Source organism: Ranitomeya imitator, chromosome 8 (assembly GCF_032444005.1).
Source record: "Ranitomeya imitator isolate aRanImi1 chromosome 8, aRanImi1.pri, whole genome shotgun sequence".
In the NCBI taxonomy this organism is placed as follows: Eukaryota; Metazoa; Chordata; class Amphibia; order Anura; family Dendrobatidae; genus Ranitomeya; species Ranitomeya imitator.
The window spans coordinates 165,294,565-165,313,712 of NC_091289.1; the positions used below are offsets into that span (position 1 = coordinate 165,294,565).

Below are 19,148 nucleotides of genomic sequence, written 5' to 3' on the forward strand. Positions count from 1 at the left end.
TTACACACATTATCATCACTGTCCCCGATGGGGCTCACAATCTAGAATCCCTATCAGTATGTCTTTGGAATGTGGGAGGAAACCGGAGTGCCCGGAGGAAACCCACGCAAACACGGAGAGAACATACAAACTCTTTGCAGATGTTGTCCTGGGCGGGATTAGAACCCAGGACTCCAGCGCTGCAAAGCTGCTGTGCTAACCGTGATTTGTAAACAAATCCATAAGAGCCGTATTTTGCGCTGATCAAATTTAAGAAAACGAGTTTTGACGTATCTTCTCTTCCGGGTGCGGAGTCTTTTCACGTTCTGTTCTGGTGCAGTTATCTGTGAGTGAAGGCCGGAGATGTTTCTTCACGCTCGTTACCTCTGAGGAAGCGTCTTATTAACTTCAGGGTTTTGTTTTAATTTTCCTTTTCTTCCCGTTATAACCAAGTCTCATCAGACTGGTCCTTGATCCCTCTTCCTTTTTTTTTTTTTTTTGCATCTTGCATCAACAAGTGCCACCTGTTCCCACCCAGTAGCCAGACTGCATGTCCGTCGTCACGCAGGGAGAAGGACATTTGAGCGAGTATTTTGCAAACTTGTCTCTTGGTTTCTGTTGTGGATCAATCTTGGGAAACGAGGCGTGTTTCCTGCCTGGTGCTAGTTGGGACACATTGGAGAGGCAGAGGGCTGGGGTCAGGGGAAGGGGAATACTGTGTGTGTTGGTAGAGAGGAGGTTTGGGAATGCTCATGGATATTCTGGTTGTGGCCACCTCTCATTGAGCGGGGGATGGTTAGGGATTTTCCAGACCACAGGCTAAACTTCCTTTTTTGTAGCATTCCAGCTTCAGTAAGCCCTTTTTTATTTTTCAGTGGAGTTAAAATGCAGGCCCATTCCAGGGTCCGGGGCGACAGAAGAAACAAAGAGAGCGCTGTTGGTCGCACTCGGTCAGAAATGTTTGGGACAGTCGTTGCGTGTGTCCTTGTCCTCTTCACGGAGATTAATTTTCCAATTTCCGAGTGCTAGGAGGGGGCAGTGGACAAAGTCTCCAGGGAGAATAAAAGTTAACATCTGTATTTTTGCAAGTTTCTTCTTCAGTTTATTTTTTTTTTTTTTTTTTTAATTTTATTCTTGCCTTTGGGCTTTTTTTTTGAGCATTGCTCCCACGACCTGATGTTAACCCAGACCGTGCTGGCGCCTAGGCTTCCATGCCACTTTTATTTAGATATAAGATGCGAGCCTGAATTCAGCGCTTGGCATGCGATGCACGGAGAAGCCGCCCTTTGTTTATGGCATCCACTTCTTCTATAGGAGTAGCAAGGTTTGCTCTGTGGGGTATGTTTGTCGCCATACAAAGGAATGGTCATCTGAATGCCGGGGACAGAGATGGTTTTATCTTGACACGTTAGTGTCTAAATCGGATTGGGAATTAATTTGTGTACAAGGGTTTTGTTTAGCCCTTGTTTTAAAGGCACTGCTTTCAGACGAGGTTGCGGAGTGCCTTCAGGGGAGGAGGGAATGGAAAATGAATGTCTCTCTGCAAATAAGAACTATGCGGGTCATGGACTCTGCCTACTTCATCCACCATGGATTCTTCTCTGCAGACCCACCTCTGCTCTGAGGCGATCATACAACAGGAATTCCAAAAATCCCCCATGGTCACGTCACTAAGGATCCATGAGCTTTTCTCAAAAGGTGTGCACTAGCGTTTGGCATTTGGTCTTCAGTCCTGAGGTTTGTCAGGAGCTCTCGAGGGAAAATGTTTGACTGGAGATTACTTTGAGAGGAGTCTGGACCTTGTGTACACACGAGAGTAATCCATATTGCAACTGTTGGCCAGCATAATTGGCTTACTATCCTCAGGAAGTGATGCTGCGATCTTCAGTCCTGGCTTCGGTCACTTTGGTTCCTCCCCAAGGGTGAAGATTTTTCTATTATCGGTCTTCATTCCTCTCCATAGATAATCTTACAGTGCTCCGTTTTCCTGCTATCATATTTCCACCCACACTTTAAATAACATTCGAGGCAGGGAATTTATCATTTTTTTTTTTTTTTTTTCAACAGGAAGAATAACAGATTGCCTGCTTTTCAGAATTTTCTGAAGAAAATGATATGGGAATATCGGATGTTTCCCCCTCAAAAAAAATAAAAAATTGAGAGCTTGTTTTTGTAAGGGCTCATTTAGACAGCAGTTTTTCACGTACAAGTTCTATCGGTGTTCTACACAGATAGGACCCGTACCAGGGGCAGACATAACATTGGTGCAACGTGTGTAGGTGTAAAGGGGCCAAAGAGGTGTAAAGGGGCCACATCTACCTCCAAAGCAGGTGGAATTGCGCATTATCATTAGATATTGGGCTGCAAAGGGCCCATATATTGTTCTTGCACACGGGCCCTCTTCTGTGTCCGCTCCTGACTTGTACCTGCTATGGTCTATGGTGCTGTTCACATTTCCATGTAGTTTTACGTGCACAAATACACAGAGACCTGTCCCATTTTTATCCGACTCGCAGACCAAGCTCGCCAATGCAAATCTAGGGCTCTGTGAAAGTCGGACAACAACTGAATGCCATCTGTGTGCTGTTTGGTAGGAAAAGCTTGAGAAACCTCTATAAGGTTCCTTTCACACATCCGTTTTTCGCCGTCAGGCGCAATCCGGCAAATTTTGAAGAAAAACGGATCCAGCGAATGATGCCGCCGAATCCGTTTTTTTCCCATAGACTTGTATTCGTTCCAGATTGCACCAGATGGCAGGTCCGGCGGCCGGACAAAACCGGCAGAGGAACGTTTTTTGTGTCCGGTGAAAAACCTGATCCGGCGCTTTCCGGCTTTTCCTATAATGGAAGCCTATGGCGCCGGATCCGTCAAATGCAGCAATCCGGCTATGGATTCCGTTTTTTTTAAACTGAGCATGCCCGGAAATTTTTTTTTTTTTTTTTAAACGTTTGAGCACGATTTCCTCTCTCTCTCCCTCTCATCTGGCAGGAAAACGGATCCATCGCATCAGTTTTTCACAGTCTGTGACGGATCCGTCGAGCCAACGATGTGCAAACGGATGTGTGTATTTTTTTGCATATGCGTAACACTGATAAAATTCTGATGGTAAAAACTGACCATGCCCAAACTGTGATGAAAATCAGATTTTTTTACATTAATTTTTGCATAATTCTACAGCACCGTCATTTTCAACAGCACTTTATAATTGTCCCCATTGGCACTCACAATCTATCAGTATGTCTTTGGAATGTGGGAGGAAACTGGAGAACCCAGGGGAAACACACGCAAACACGGGAAGAACATACAAACTCCTTGCAGAGGTTGTACTTGGTGGGATTTGAATCCAGGACCCCAGTGCTGCAAAGCAACAGTGCTAACCACTGAGCCACTGTACAGTGCTAACCACTGAGCCACCGTAAAGCTTTGACATTCTCTGTGTTTTTTTTTTTTATTTTTTTTGTGTAATCTTTGGGATTTTTTTTATTTTATGACATGTCACATGACCTTGAGTTGTGTTTTTTTTATTTTTGCGAAGAGGTGGGAGGCTAGGTGAGGTTTTTTATTTTTGTAATCCTGGTGCTTAAATGCCTTTCTAGAACCAGCTGTATTATGCGTCCATTTTTCATTGTACCTGTAGAAGTTTGAGACGTCTCCCATTTACCTGCATTTTACAAGATCTCATGTAGCAGTGAAATGTTCACATGCCCAATGTAGGAGACCTCGCTGGATAAATGTACGGCCATTGTTGGGAAATCTATTAAAGTTCACTCTCTTCGCTTTCTCTGTTTACATTGGCCTGAAATAGACGGAAGGCAGTAAGCTCGTTGGCGTCTGCGTCCCCCAATGCTTGCTATGTCCAGCGATGACCCACCACATGTGGATTACAGGATCTGATTTTCTCTCTCTAACTTTTTTTCTCCCAAACTTATATATCACTCTATAATAGCGGCTTTCCGCATGCAGCAATGGGCGCCTTTAATCATCCGGTCAGACAATAGAGAGGCGGCATAGATGATGATTCCTTATTGAGAGGTCTGTCTGATTTGGGGGGGTCACTCGTAATACATGCACCCTAACCTGTCAAGTGCTGAAGTGTCCGAGAATTAGTCAGGGCTCCACCCTTGGAATTCGTCTGCCCCCCTTAGGGGGTCTCGCTGCTGCATTTTGACAAAAGACCTGCATTTACATGCATGCATGTCTGAACTCGGAACAGGTTACAACACACTTTTTAAGGGGCATCCTTCCCGCTCCTCTCTAAAAATGTTATATATAACCTTTACATTTTTTTTTTTTTTTAAATCGCACTTGTCCTCCTTCCTTTGTGCAGGCCCATCCTGCCTTCCCCTCCTCAGACTGCAGCCTCGAAGCTTATCCATGGTCTCGTGCTTATTTTAAGGCCCTGCCAGAGTTAGCGCTTTATGGCATGCTGCAGCTATTTGCAGAAAGGCTGAAGTGTAGTGTTGGGATTGGGGCGGGGGGGCGGCTAGGGGTGCCGGCGATGACTGGCCTGACGCCACCGGCACACACTTCTGAGACCGCATCCTGCACTCACCTGCGAACTTCTTTCATGTGGAGGGGACTTGACCCTCTTCAATCACAATGGTGCATTATATATTACATATTAGCACTGTGCGCCTGGTGATGGCGCCGCTGAGCATGCCTTCGCTCCACGCTGGGCCTTTTACTTCATCTGCAGTTCACAAATCTCCTTAGTAAATGGTCTCGTTATTAATCTTGTTTGAGAAGCGTGTGATGTCCGCCCGTATTTAAAGGATCTTTGCGGCTCAACTTAGCCTGGATTTACAGGGAACAACTGCCCGAATAACTGTCTACAGCTTTGCAGGATCGGAGCAGGAATACCCAGCTAATCCCTGCTATTCCTGACAATGGCTTTGTGGGTAGCAAAAGTCCACAATAGTTTGGTTTTTTTTTTCCACTTTTGGGCACTTCAAAAATATCCCCCCTCCAAAAAATGTAGACAGGTCAGTCCTTGCTTCGAGTCCTGGATTTTTAACTTGCCAATGCAGGTTCATGGGTCTGTGGAAAAAAAAATGGGCGACACATGGACGTCATTTCCACCTTTTTATTATTATTATTATTATTATTATTATTATTATTATATTTTTTTTTCAGGATGGGGGAGGGGGTGGTGCCACATTGATCCAGCTAATGAAAAACAGGTTTTCATTTTTTATTTTTTTTATTTTTTTTTCCTCGTATACGAGAAAAATGAACATCTGAATTTGGACTTAAGATTGGTGTGAATACATTACATTCAGCACCGGGACAAGTAAGGAGTAGATGAATGTCATTCATGGTTATAGCCTTCATGCTCTGTGAATGTAGTTTTCCTTTGCATTTTCCAGGCCCTCCACACATAAATGACCATTTTGTTAGCGTGGTTGTTGGTAATTTCATGGCTTCGTGCTTGTAATACGATAAGTTGCTTACATAGCCGTTGTGTCGCTATGCACATAATACCTGCATTATTGACTGATCTTTGTAATGAATGAAAGTAAGGTAACGTGAGCATTTTGGAAGAATTAAAAAGGACCAGCCCCCACGACTGACATGTATCTGTTCTCAGTAAATGATTCCTTATTAGTGTTGAGCGAACGTGCTGGGATAAGGTGTTATCTGAGCATGCTTGTGTACTGACCAAGTGTCTTCAGCGTGCGCAAAGAATGTGTTCAAGTCACCGCCGCATGTCTCTCGGCTGTTCGACAGCCGCAACACATGCAGGGATAGTTTCTTTTTTCAGGCAATCCATTCATGTGTTGCAGCTGTCGAACAGCGGTGAGACATGCAGCCGCGGGGACTCGAGCATATTTTGCGAACACGCAAAAGACACTCGGTTATCACCCGAGCATGCTGAGAACGCCTTATCTGAGCACGTTCTCCCATCACTATTCCTTATGAAACCCCAAACATCTTTTCTTAGGATGTGACACTGTTTGGGTTCCTCTGTTATTCCTCTTAGGAATTGTACAAATTAATTGACAACTCGGTATTCCAAAGATTGGAAGTTATACTCTGTGCATGGAATAGAGTATGACTTCCCTACCTCTTGACACCCTACCAATCCTGAGAACTGGGGCTCTTAAAGTGGTGGTCGATTTATGCGGACTGCTGTTCTGTTCACTTTGTCACACTTGGACACTGATAAGTCTGGGAGACAACACGGCTTATAAATACGACAGGATGGATAAGGGAGAGGAAGGCCCTAAAAGGTAGGGAGTGAGGGATGGTGCACCAACCTATGCCTGTCCCTGATCTTCCCTAACGCCCAATGTGGGTCCTTCCCCGCCGCTGTCACGTGCCTACTCTGACTGTCCCCTCTATTGACCATGGATAGTGCACTGGATGGCAAGGACCCTAGCCTCCCCACTGCAGATGGTAACACACAGGGGAAGAGACGTGACACTCTTAATGGGATAGCCGGAGATGGCCCAACGCTGCGCTCAGCTGGTGTTCGGTGCTCCCATAAGAATGAATGGAGCAAGTATCTGCGTGATCATCCTCACCTCCATTCATACGGGGCTTTTCAGTACCCCGGTACTCAAGATTGTTGGGGTCCCAGTGATTGGGAAATTATTCCCTATCATGTTTTGTTAAAGTACACCTTTAAGCCTATTGCTTCAGAAATAACGTATTAATACATATTCAAATTGGCTCTCCTCCAGGAGAGCGGCAGCTAGGGCGGAGAGATCATTTGCATACCCTCTTCCCAGAATGCACGGTGGCCTGTAAGTCTCCCAAGGAGAGGCAGTACTGTACACCTTAAGAGTCCATAGTTGAATCTCTGTCACCTTGTAGACACACAATGATTCGGAGTTTAAATGCTCCCCCAGTATGGCCGCACAGACATCCATGGGGAAAGATTTCGGTCCTGGCATTAATACGAGAATTGTTGTACTGCCAAGTTTATATGGGCGCAAATGCTTTACTGTTTACTTAAGATATCTTGGTGGTATTTTGGCATGGTGCTTGTTGGATGGGAACTGCGTTAATATTTTACTTGCGCTTGTATTTTTTTTAGTCACGTGGTTCCACATGAGTAGTTTCCACTCGTTAGTTATTGCTTACCCCTGGTAAATCGTTAAAACTGTAATCCTTGACCTTGCATGTACTATAAACTACACCGCGGTTTAGGGCAAGTGTGACTACGTTTTTGTTTGTTTTAGAACTGTATTTCATGTAGAAAATATTTTAAGATTAGTTTTATAGGCTTTTTTTGACTGTTTTATATATTCCATATGCAAATTGCCTCTTCAGAGAGAAAGAGAGGACTTGAACTCTGTAGGGCCACCTGTTGGAAGTAGCGATCCTACAAGTCACAGTCAACCCTTTTAACGAGTCTTACAATATAACTTAGGATAAATTCCAAGAATCATTCCATAGTGTAAGATGAACATTGGATCTCTGGTTTCTTTTTTTGTCCATTTTCACACCAGACTTTGAGCATCTGCTAATGTTGGTGAATAGGAGTTTTGTAAAGGTGTATTGGCACCATAACTTCCAGTTGGTTACCATTAAAGGTGATGTCCTACTTTGTACATTTATCACCTGTCCACAAGAGCGGAGATTAAATACATGATGGCTGGGATCTCAAAGTCACCTGTCTGAATGGAGCAGCTACATGCATGCTCCGCTGCCATTTTGTTACGGGCTAACTTTCCAAGGTCTTTTCCTCAAGTTTATACGTTTATTGCCTGAGATCTGGAAAGGTGCTAAAGGGGGTTTGCCAATAAATATGCAAGATCCTATCACAATATGTTTAGCCAATATCTCCAATTAGAGAATCTGATGTCCATGGTTACGACCACTAACTAACTGACTATTACTGTCACTATATGAGTGGTCTTAACTATGGATACCTAAGCTAATGCAATGGCCTGTACATTTGGTAAGGGACATGGTGAACCAAAAGATCCATACTACATTTCTAATTGGACCTATGTACTAATATTACATCTACTACATATTGGGATAGGATCCTGGAGCTGTGAATACCCCTTTTAAAGGGTAATGTGCTTATTCCTCGTTTATCTAGCTCAGTGACCTTCAAAAATGTGACAAATGTCAGAGTTGCTACTGACAGCTCTTTCTGGGTCTGCTCTCCCTTCCTTCAGTGTTAGAGTAAGCAGGAGGGAGATGATGGACAATACACAGATTTCCACAGTGACACCGGAAAAAGAATGTAAAGTAGCGGGGAGGGTAGAAAACGGGTTATAGGTGAGGACAAAAGTTTATGAAGAGGAATTAAGTGCAGCATGGGAGCCGTGCTTATAGAAGAAAGCAAATGAAGAACGGCAGCATTCTGGATAAACACAGAGTTCACATCCAGCCTATATTACTGGGAGAGACACTCCTACAAGAGAAACATCTGAACCTTGTATCAGGCAGAAAACTACGTATCAGGACGGGGCTGAAAATTAATGAAGGTATGTAGATTGCAGACTGAAACAAAGTCCAAAATCACTAATTGATGTTAACCAGTAACATTGTAAAAATATTATTTTAACCATTGTGTGCACGTATATATATTCACATAGAAACGTTCTGTTGAACACTGATATTCCAGGGCTGTTGAAATTCAAGAAGCCCAATCCTTTTTCCCCACAATATGCCACACTTTCCTGCAGCTAAAAATCTCTTCTGTGCATCTAAGTGGTCTTTTTTTGTGGTAGGCACATGGGTTTTGCCAAGACCTGGTCAGATGCATGGGACCAACCTTCTGACTGTTGTAACGGGCCGGTGGTCCTCCTGCCATCTCCCCTCTGACTCCCGGTAGGAGCTGTTATTAGTTTGGCGGCCCAGCATTTTTACCTGCTGACGTGCGTTTTGTGTCTAGCACTCGGCTTTGATGTTCAGCTGAGTTTAGATGGTGGCCCTTCTTTGTAGATGTGACCTGTGTTCTATTCATTAGAGTATTTTCATTCCTCCTCCTAATTGACTTCCAGGTGTGTGAGTATAAGGACCATCCTCTCCCCATAGATAATGGCCACCTCCGCCCTTTTTCCCCCTCTTCAGGAAATGTCATCTTTGTCCTTTTCTAGTCGGCTTATCTCTTGTTGCTGGGGGTCACTCATTGAGAGTTCTTTTGATGCTAAATCCCTCCTGCCCAGAGGGAAAGCCCTGCTGAGTAAGATTTCCTGGAGCGCGGCCTGGCTACCTTTGAATCCGTGCCCTGCAGCCTCTGCTAAGCCGATCAAATTGATTTACATTGTAGAATAATTAATTATACTCGCTTGTTTCTCTGTCAAACAAAAGACGAGGCGGGTCTTTCTTCTGTCGTGTATAGGTAGAAGTCATTAGTGTAGCGTAGTGGCAAAAAGCTGCTGGCATCAGCGGCATATTGGCATGATTGTATCTGTAACAACATCAGTGGGTCATCATGTCTGATATTTAGCCGCTGGACTATAGGGAACAAGTAGAGTCAGGTAGACAATGCCAAAATGCTGCCCGTAACGATTCGCAATAACATCAATCAACGCTCATTTACGGCCCCTTTTACATGGACCGATGCAGACCGTATGGGGTCTCAATCACAGATCATATGTGTGGATCCAATTTGATGTTGAATTTTTTTTTTTTTTTTTACTGACCTATGCCGTAATAAAACAGGCCAATGATCAGGAATAAGCATTCTTACAAACTCCTTCTGTATGGGCCTACTTTATAGCAGTGCTTGCTGACAAATCATGTTTGTTTTTTTGTTTTTCTTATCCCATAGAATTTTTTGTTGTCTCGTACTTTATTGTACCGACAAATGGAGAAATTGTCTATGGCTCAATATGAAAAACTATTTGTTATATGACCACCATTAAGTTTCGTGTAGACGATGACAATGTAGAGTCTATGAAGGGTCTTGGCCTTCATCCTCATAGCTAAAGTCTGTGTGACGGATGTTTTCATTGTCCAATTCTATCACTTACTCTAATTTAAAGTGTGGCACAGTTGATTAGATGTTGGACCCATTGTTGTACCTCCCAGCCTTCCAATATACATGAACTTTAGGCTCGGTCAAGAGTGCAAGTGATCGCATTAGTGGAAAGTGGAGCAAGTCGCTGCCATACACTGTTGGAGTGGTCTATATCACTTGAGATCAAAGAACCAGGTATGTTTTGAATTCAAGATGCCCAATTCACTCCCCCCATCATATGTCTCTAGGTGTAGAATGTTCGACCAGTAACTGAAGAAATCTTGGGGGTCGGCCAACATTTTTCTAATGCATAGGGGGCTACCTTTATTGTTGAAGATCTCTAGTTTGCTCTGAGTATGGGGTGTCGGACCGTTCATCAGTCATTTTCTCATTCCCACCCCCATGAACAATATATTTCATGATGGCCCTTATGTCGTCTTGAAAACTTCCACGTTAATCCTGGAGAAGAACAATGGAGATGTCATCTTTCCATGACTTTTGTTTTCTTCTATTGCCAACAATACTTGACCTTCAACCTGACATAATCCGAACTAACGGAAACCCACCGGAAATGGCACACAGTTGACTGCTTTCTTTTGTGTTTCTAACTTAAGTAGGTGTATCTAAGTGGCATGGGATCAAGGGAGGAAGGTCGCCTTGTGTCTCAACTTGAAGATCCGTTTTAACACATTAGGAAGCTGGTGAGGTGGGGGATATTGTGGTTAACCAGCGCACTCGGCTGTGGGTGGGAAGATATTTAGACCCATCAGTCCGTTCTGATCTTCTCTTCAAAGATTCATTCAAGACAATACGTCTTTTGTAGACTTCATTTATCGGGTAAATGAGTCCCCTGTGTCTACAACTAGTGAGATTCCCCAAGCATGCACCCATTAAATTTATTATTGTCTATATTATACAGTAACCCACTTTTCTTTTAATCCATTGACATTTTTGTAGAATACCGAAGATGTTTCAGAACATAAGAAGTTGTGACCGCTCCATAACTGATTGTTTAGAAGTCAGAATAGCGTCTTTGTTCTAGGTCCATACATTACTCCAATGCAATGAAATGGAAATTATCATTATTGTGGATTATGGCCAGTAAGATACACAGAAGTCGGTGACGTAAAAATACACAACGGAATAATATTATGTATTCTGGTCTCTACAGACTAAAATGACCAGAAACGGCAACAGTCTTGCCTTTAGTTTTTGCTTGGCATTGCAGTTCTGCTTCATTGACGATATAGTCTGTGAACAACAGCCGCCCTTTAAAATATTCCAGTTTAATGGAAAATTTTAAGAGGTACCTTTTTTTTATTTATTTTTTACATTTTCTGCCATAGTGGCCTTAAACTAAGCAGAACCTTTCTAAACTGTCCCTTGCAACATAAATTCTACAGCTAATTTATAAGGTGGCTCATGCTACATTTTAATTACCTTTTGAAGAGTCCCGAGGGCAGTCCCGGTCTCCCGAGGAGGTCATATGGTCCTAACTAGATAAGACCTTGCAAGCCAGATACAGTAGCGTCTGGTAGATGTGCAGTGAAATTAGATGTGTAGGCCTCTGTTTGTGATCAGTCAATGAAGGTAACGGCACAGCCAGAAGGACGTAAAAATCAGAACGGGATCGGACTGCAGTGCACAGACTGGCTGGCGACTCCCCAACCTTGAATGTGACCGCTGCATAGAAATTCATGAAGCTGTCACTCTTGGTCCAAAGAGAACTGCCGGACAGTCTGTGTACTGTGTTCCGATCTCGTTACGATTTATACGTTTGTCCGACTGTACCCTAAGGGTATGTGTCCACGTTCAGGATTGCATCAGGATTTGGTCAGGATTTTTCATCAGTATTTATAAGCCAAAACCAGGAGTCGGTGATAAATGCAAAAGTGGAGCATATGTTTCTATTATACTTTTCCTCTAATTGTTCCACTCCTGGCTTTGGCTTACAAATACTGATGAAAAATCCTGACCAAATCCTGATGCAATCCTGAACGTGGACACATACCCTAAAGGTACCGTCACACTAGACGATATCGCTAGCGATCCGTGACGTTGCAGCGTCCTCGCTAGCGATATTGTCCAGTGTGACAGGCAGCAGCGATCAGGCCCCTGCTGTGCTGTCGCTGGTCGGGGAAGAAAGTCCAGAACTTTATTTTGTCGCTGGATCTCCCGCTGACATCGCTGAATCGGCGTGTGTGACACCGATTCAGCGATGTCTTCGCTGGTAACCAGGGTAAACATCAGGTAACTAAGCGCAGGGCCGCGCTTAGTAACCCGATGTTTACCCTGGTTACCATCGTTAAAGTAAAAAAAACAACCGCTACATACTTACCTACCGCTGTCTGTCCCCGGCGCTCTGCTTCTCTGGTCTGGCTGTGAGCACAGCGGCCAGAAAGCAGAGCGGTGACGTCACCGCTCTGCTTTCCGGCTGCCCGGCGCTCACAGCCAGACCAGAGAAGCAGAGCGCCGAGGACAGACAGCGGTAGGTAAGTATGTAGCGTTTGTTTTTTTACTTTTTAGGATGGTAACCAGGGTAAACATCGGGTTACTAAGCGCGGCCCTGCGCTTAGTAACCCGATGTTTACCCTGGTTACCGGGGACCTTGGGATCGTTGGTCGCTGGAGAGCGGTCTGTGTGACAGCTCTCCAGCGACCAAACAGCGAATCTGCAGCGATCCAGATCGTTGTCGGTATCGCTGCAGCGTCGCTTAGTGTGACGGTACCTTAAGGGTATGTGTCCACGTTCAGGATTTGGTCAGGATTTTATGCAGGTAAAATCCTGACCAAATCTGCACCTGAGGTCACTGCCAGGTCACCTGCGTTTTCCTTGCGTTGTTTCTGCAATGTAAGGACATGCTGTGTTCTCGAAATGACTGGCAACCGCCTACATGAATCTTCACAAATTAGTGTGCGATCACCGCATAAACTAGATGCTGACAGAGCCGGCTTATAATGACACATCTTGGCCTGTGAGAAGTCAATCAAGTCAAGACTGTGTGACTCCTCAGGAGACCGGGGACCACCTACATGACTTTTACAGTTTAACATACTGCGTTCACGACTTAATAACTGGATGTGGCTCTTGATCCTAGAAGGAAGAGTTTAGATGGGTATACAGTTTTTGATTTTCCACAAAAATTTAAAATAACCAATAAATTCCGTTCAAGTTCACAATTGTATTCCACTTGCTGTTGATTCTTCACCAAAAATTTACATTTGGTATCTTTGTTTGAAGCATGATATGTGGGAAAAGGTTGAAAAAATTCCAGGGAGCCGAATACTTTCGCAAGGCATTGTATCTAGAAGTATTTAACACCATGGTGGGAACTTAGGATCAGAAAATGCGGTGACTGCTTCCATTTAATATTCTGGAAGTATGAAATTTTTCGCTGCGGTGAGTGGGTAGATTAGGATAGGATGAGTTTGGGAACACTGACTAATCACTTCAAGCAACAATTGCAATTACCGCCAACAAATATTGCTACGTCTGTGGCTGCCATTTAATAAGGCCTCCTGGAACAGCTTGACTTTAATCATAAAAATTCACGAGTCTCGCTTGCTTATTTTCAACTAACAATCTTGCGCATTGGAAATTTTTTGCCTGGAAGCACTCGAATTGTTTTGTCCTCTTAAGTATGTGAGTGGATGTTGCAATCGATGAGAGCTCAGTGACTAGTGCCAGACATCTTCGTGACCAGTGCCAGAACTACAGCTTCAGTTCACAGCTCTTAGTTGGATGTACATTGTGTATTTGTGTATTTCTGAAGGAACCTCAGGAGATAAGGTTTTTCACATATTTGCTGTTATTACTGATTACGGAACATTAATTCAAGGAGCAATGACACCGGGTTCCCGCACTGATGTAGCCGATACTATGCCCACACGAATTGGCCAATGGCCGAACAATTTTGAAGGTAGCATTTAGGAATGATTCTCAAAATAGTGCGCCCTTGAACGGAAACCTACTGCGTTCAGCTCCTGGGCTGCTTGGGCAGTGATCCGTCTAGCAGACTTTGGCTACCACCACTATCTAAATGGTTTATAGAGCTAGACCATGCCATCATATGATGCTACCACTTATGACCAAATATCGGTGGAGATATTTGGATTATTAACTAAATCTTGAGTCTGAAGATGTTCTTACAACCAGATTTGAGGACACAGGCACCCGTTGATGATTGGCCTGCACTACCGAGCTCGTTAAGTTTTACGTCGGCCAAATTTAATGTGTATGGCCAGGTTTAGGATTACAATTTAAATGACCCACTTTAAGGGAGTTCTGAATTTAGGCATAATTTAGAAGGTTCAGTCTTTGCTGGATTGTCATTGTGAACAATGGGTTAAACGTGTGCTTTCGTGCGGTGAAATGTAAGTGTGTGATCGTGATCCAGACCTGCTTAGAAAGCAGAAATGCAGTCATTCGTGAAATGCAACTACTTTTGGGATCATTTATTTTCCCCCAGCTGGAATATGTCCGTTTATGTACAGCCGGACCCTCACGTGCTCCAGTCCACAGATCCTCTTACAGTAGTTTATTCTTATTTACGTCACCATGACAGCTGAGTTCTTGTGAACCCAAAACATGCGAGCAGTCTCTTTTAAACAATGGAAGAAACCTAAATGGAAACTAGAAAAATAAGTGCCCTCTGAATTGTAAGTGCCATGACCTTCTTTTAGGACAAAGGTTGTGAGTTCTGATTTGAGCTTCACATAGTATGAACAGTTCTGCTTTCCGTTGCGACACCAATGCAGTTTTAGTCTAAATCCTCTCTGAAACATTTTGGGTCTGGCTTTATAGCAGCATGGGGTCATCTAGGACTTATGGGAACGAAAGTTTCAAGGTTTGACTTGCAAGCCAGTGTTATCTTGGAGCTCTGTTACAAAGGTCCTATAGTTTATAGATAGTCAATATAGCTCTTTAATGGGTTCAAAATGGCCCATCTTGTTGCCCTTTTAAAGAGGACCTATCGCCAGTTCTGCATGCCGGTATCCCACAACCCAGAAATTTATACCCGACCTTTCCTAGAAAGTTGGACCCTTTCGTGGTAGCATTAGGGGCACTTCTAACCACTTTTGTTAACAAGAGATATTTAGAAAAATCACCAGTCTGGGAGTGCCCACTCTTTTGGAATTAAAAGTACAACCCCAGACTGGTGATACGTCCTCATTAAGTATTGGTTTTCTGTGCAGTGCCATCACGGAGAGGATCAAGCATTGCACAGAGCCCATTCGAGGGGCGGACACTCTGTTAACACCACCCACGAGTTTCCCACAAAATGGGGATCTTACAAAAGGGGACCCACATTATTGACTCAGATTTCCTGAAAGAGAACTTGTCTCTTGGCATAAATTTGTATTTGTTTTACCTGTTGTATTTATTTTTTGTCTGCGTGTTCTGGAGATATGACCACATCTTCCCTTTTATGTAAATGTAAGCTTTTAGGGGGGATTAGGAATTCTGACAATACTCTGCTGGTGTAAGATATAAAAGCTGGAAATGTCGCTTGCAGTAAGCCGTGGCCTTTCTTTGCAGAGGATCATTTCCTCTAGTCGGTCATGTTCATTTCTTGGAGATATAATGATACAATCACTAAAACGTTTTATATACAGCTGAAGTTTTTGGCTGCTTTTTACGTTGCAGTTCTCAGTGTTTTCCCTCCATCTTCGGGGAAAGAGCTCTTATACGTTGGATTTTTTTTGGCAACATGATGATTGCAGTTCAGTTTCCCACAGGAAATTCAATAATATTTAAGACTGTTCTGTATGACACCAGCAGTATAATGGTCACTGTGTGCTACATTAATGAGATCCTGGGACGGACGGCATTAGGGTGCAGTCAGCACTGCGTATTTATAGAGGGGGTTAAATAAAAATACATGGCAACATGCCCCGGCATTGGTTGGTATTTAGGTAGGGAATGCAGAAAATGTGATATCAGGAAGTCATGGAGCCCAAATTTGTATTTCAGCAGCATGTGTTATATATTGAATTAAATAATGCGCTCCCCCTTGAACACATTTCTCATTGTTGCCTATGGATTAACTTCTTTTAAAGGGTTATTCCGGCTCCACTTCTGCATCAGGAGGTGAGTAGCCCGATGTCACCATCAATAATACCAGCCTCAATACGACCAAGGTACGATACCTGTCCATCACAGGCGCGTTTATCAATAGTTGTGCCAAATTCTTTAAAAATGCTCTTTCTTGTTGTCCTTAGCTTTTTTTTTTTTTTTGTTATTGTTTATATGAAAAGTTGAATGAGCCCTTAAAATTTCACTAAACTTGTACAAAGATTTCAAATATACACAAAAATCATTCCATGGAGGGTTAGGGGGAACTGGAGTGCATCTGCACAAACATTTTGCAACTTTTAATTTTCTTTAGGCTATGTGCACACGTAAGAAAAGAGGTGCAGAATTTTCTGCACAAAATCCGCAGCCGCGGGTTTTTATGCGGAATTGATGTGGATTTTGTGCGGTTTTTGCCACTGCGGAATTTTAACATGGAGGGGTGCAGAAACGCTGCAGATCCGCACAAAAGTGACATGCACTTCTTTGAAATCCGCAGCAATTCCGCACTGATTTTTCCGCACCATCTGCATAGCTATTTTTTTTACCCCATTGATTTACATTGTACTGTACATCACAGTGCGGATCTTCAGCGTTTCTGCGCGGAAAAATCTGCTGCGGATCCGCAGCAAATCCGCATTATGTGCACAACTGATGAGTCGGCTGAAAAACAACAAACCCCACTCAGTGATTTAACAAAAATAAAACAAATGGGCAAATACATAAGACAGACTTTAAAAAAAAAAGGTGCAAATGGAAAAAATCTGTGAAAAACGCTAAAATTGTAAGAAAAAAGTGAAAATGCAATGATCGGACAGAATATTCTAGTTACCTGTAACCACCACTAGAGGGTGCTTGCGAGCAGACTGCATACAGTGTGTGCATTGTGCTCAATAATGACTCTATTAAAGGAGCTCCTGAAAGTGGTGGCTGCAGACAGCAAACTGCTCTAAAGAGAACCTGTGACGTGATTTATGCATGCATCGGAGCCTGGCTGCATGCTCTGGCATTTTAGAAAAAATATACTTAGAAGATCTGGCCGGAATTCAGAGACGAGACTAGTCCGGTGTCGCCCCTGGCCTGCTTCTCCCTGCATCAGTCTTAGGTGATTAACAGGTCTTTTGTATGGGAGAGCCCCATCAATGACCTGGAGCAGGTCTGGGAAACTTTTAATTATATTTTCTCTGAAATGCTGGATTTCTAATCCCCCCCCCCCCCCCCCCCTGTAATTTCCATGCTTCCTTAGAGTTTTTGCAAATAAACCTTTGTCTCTTTTAGACTGGTTTCAAACTTCCGACTTTGATTGACCTATTTCGGACCGTGATGTCTGGTTCGGCCTCAAGTCTCCCAACCTGACCTGAAATGTGCCTGAGAGGCTGTGGAGTTGGGGGTCAGGAGATCTATGGCTGCTGTAGACATCATGGCTGCTGTAGACATCATGGCTGCTGTAGACATCATGGCTGCTGTAGACCTCATGGCTGCTGTAGACCTCATGGCTGCTGTAGACCTCATGGCTGCTGTAGACCTCATGGCTGCTGTAGACCTCATGGCTGCTGTAGACCTCATGGCTGCTGTAGACCTCATGGCTGCTGTAGACCTCTTGGCGTGCGCTTCAGCCAGGTTTCATACCTCCAACTATCATGGTCCCAGTCATCCTTGGAGTCCTTTCATGTTTGTGTTTTGTGCCGCCATGAATGTAGATGGATTGTTGCTCTCTCAGGAGTCTTCTCTACACATGTAGTCCCTTCCTATCGCATGTATTTCATCTTTAATTTTACTGATTAGTGGAGGGCCCTGTCCTGAGCTCAGAAGACAGGCGAAATGCGCTCTGTGTGGGATCTCCCTATGTGCTCACCTGCCATGACATCACCTGAAGATAGCAGGTCCTGTCATCACTTGCCAATCCTCCGCTCACCACCCTAGGAAAATAAGCCTGGAGGGGGGAAGGGAGGCTGAGCGGAGCCGCCATTGAGACACTAATACACCTGGTACATACAGCTCTTTACCTATCATAAGGTGCATAGGATTTATGACCTTCTAGAGTGATTTTTTTTTTATCTTCCTTTTGAGACCAGTGTGATCAGCGGCGTGTAATTTTGGGAACGGCTCCTCAGCGTGGGCCAATTATAACTGGCGTATGAGTCCGTTCACATAAATAGATGGCATCATCCGTGGACGTTTCTAGGATTACACCTGATGACATGATAAGCAGGACAGTCCTGCTCCGTATCTTGTTTAATGGCTAAAAAAAATAATCCCGTAATAGCGCGATCCAGGATTTATCCTCAAACTATTCCGCTTCACGTGACCTACCAAAGATAAAGACAACCAACCATTAAGGCCTCATTCAGATGTCCAGCAATTCTTCCCTTACATAAAGCGAAAAAAAAAGAAAAGCATTGATTTTTTTAATCCGGGATCTGTGTGTCTGGTTTTACCATCTGTGTTTCATCACTTTATTTCTCACATGCAAAAAATCTGATCTGAGTTTTGTCTTCGCAAACAAGAGGTTTCGCCCAGCTGCAGTTTGTTGTAAAGAAAAAAACAAAAACAAAGTCCATGTGCACACTGCGTCTTTTAGATGCTGGCTCAGCCGTCTAGTTTTCCCAGGTAAAGCTGTAAAGTTTCTGAACCTCCAAAGTAGTTAAAAGTTACAGAAGGCGAAACGTGCACAGCAGTGTAGTTTTTACATTTCGGGGCACAACTTTCATTTTTTGGGACCCTTTTTCAGGAGTATTCTGGAAAAGACACTGAGCTCAAAATCCAACTGGTTTTACTCACCATCCCCGGGTCCATCACGGAGTCTCTTCTGCTTTTGGCGTTATTGTCTGCAGCGCTGCCGTCACATTAACACCGCTGCAGCCAGTCAGTGAATACAAGAGTAGATTGTACGAGCTACTGAGCTCACTGACTGCAGCGCTGACGACAGGTCTTGGCGTTGGACCTAGGAAGTAAAGCACAGGTTTTTATTTTTATTTTTTAATAAACTACATCCAGAGAACAGTTTTCAGAAACCAGCAAAACTATTAACCCTTCATTATACTGTCTATGTGAGTTTTATCTGTGAAAATCGGACTTCTGAATTAGCCCTATATATGGTAGTTATTTTCTAAGACCGAACTTCAGGCCCCACAGGGGACCCCTTCTAGTGCTGAATGTTTTACCCCGGCGA

The 19,148-nt window shown here is 43.7% G+C and overlaps 1 protein-coding gene across 1 annotated transcript in view; it reads left to right on the forward strand.

Moving 5' to 3' along the window:
• LAMC1 (laminin subunit gamma 1) overlaps nt 1-19,148 on the forward strand; it is a 96,443-nt gene that overhangs the window by 13,758 nt on the left and 63,537 nt on the right. The gene's annotated exons all lie outside the window — the stretch shown is intronic.